Source organism: Pyrgilauda ruficollis, unplaced genomic scaffold (genome assembly GCF_017590135.1).
Source record: "Pyrgilauda ruficollis isolate IOZ18807 unplaced genomic scaffold, ASM1759013v1 scaffold280, whole genome shotgun sequence".
In the NCBI taxonomy this organism is placed as follows: Eukaryota; Metazoa; Chordata; class Aves; order Passeriformes; family Passeridae; genus Pyrgilauda; species Pyrgilauda ruficollis.
In genome coordinates, this window is record NW_024524156.1 from 3,429 (window position 1) to 4,926 (window position 1,498).

The following is a 1,498-nucleotide window of genomic DNA, read 5'->3' on the forward strand; positions in this document are numbered from 1 at the left end:
CCCAAATTACTCCCAGTACCCCCAGGTTTGCTCCCCCCACTCTTTAATTTTGGGAAGGGGGCACAAAAGAACAACAGAGCCCCAGGAACCTTCCCCAAAATTCACCCCCCACCCCAAATCGAATACTGGGGGGGACTCCCAGGTTTTTTTTAGGGGTCCCCATTCTCTTGCCCCCCTTCCAAAACGGTTTATCCACAGTCCCCCCCTTCAAATCTAACATGGAGGTAACCCAAATTCTTTGGGGGAGTCTCCCAAATTTTTTGGAGGGGGTCCCCACTCTCATTCCCCCTCTTTATGCCCCCTAAACCAGAGCCTGATCCCTCTTCCCAGCCCCAAATCCATCTCCCCTCCCATCCCAAATCCAAGACGGTGGTTATCCACAACTCCGGGAGGGGTCTCCCAAATTTTTGGGGGGCGTCCCTACTCTCCTTTTTCCCTCTTTTCCAAACCTAAAAAAAGGCACCTTCCCCCTCCCCTTCCATTGTCGCCCCCCTGCCATCTCCTCCCCCTTCCAAATCCAAGACCGGGGGTATCCCCAATCGGGGAGGGATCTCCTAAATTTAGGGGGGGCAGGAGTGTTCCCCGCTCTCCTTTTTCCATCTTTTCCAACCTTACAAACGGCGCTTCATTTCCACCGCCCTACCCCCCCGGCTCCAATCCATCGTTCCCCTCTATCCCCTGGGTATCCCCAGCGGGACGGGAGGAATCACCCAAATTTTTTTTTTTTTTGATGGGGAGGGGGGTCCCCGCTCTCTTCCCTCCCCTTTCCATCCCCACAATCCGCCGTCCATCCACATCCCCCCCCCCCAAATGTTTCGCTATCCCTCCGCCATCGCCGCCTCCCCATCCCAAATACAAGCTGGGGGTATCTCCAATTTGGGGGGCGGGGGGGGGGGTCCTCCCAGGTTTTTTTTAGGGAGGGTTCCCACTCTCCTTTTTCCCTCATTTCCAGCCCCCCAACGGCGCCCCTCCGCCACCTCCTCCCCCATCCCAAATCCAACATCGGGTACCTCAAATTGGAGGGAGGGGGTCTCCCAAATTTTTTGAGGGGGTGTCTCCGCTCTTTCCCCTCCCCTTCCCCCCAAAAAACGGCGTTTCCCTCCCCCCGCGCCCCCCGACTCACCTCGGCGGCTCCGCGGCGCGGGAGGGGCCGGGGGCGTTCCGGAGGGCTCCGGGGGTGGCTCCGGGGGTCCCGTCGGGCTCGGGGGTGCGGGGGGGTCGTGGCGGGGGCGTCCCCCGGGCGCGAGGCGGGCGCGGGGCCGGGAACAGGAAGGTCCCGTCATCCCATTCCCCGCCGGATGCGCCGCTGGGAAAAAAGCGGGGGGAAAACGCTGGGAAAAGTGGGGGGGAAGCCTTGGAAAAACGGGAATTTGTGCGGGGGGAACCCCTAGGGGGGAAAAAAAAGGGCGGGCCCCAGAAGGGACACCCCCGAACCGCCCGGTTTTGAGTGGGGAGGAATTGTGCGAATTCCCCGAACTGTTGGGTTTTTGTTATTGGG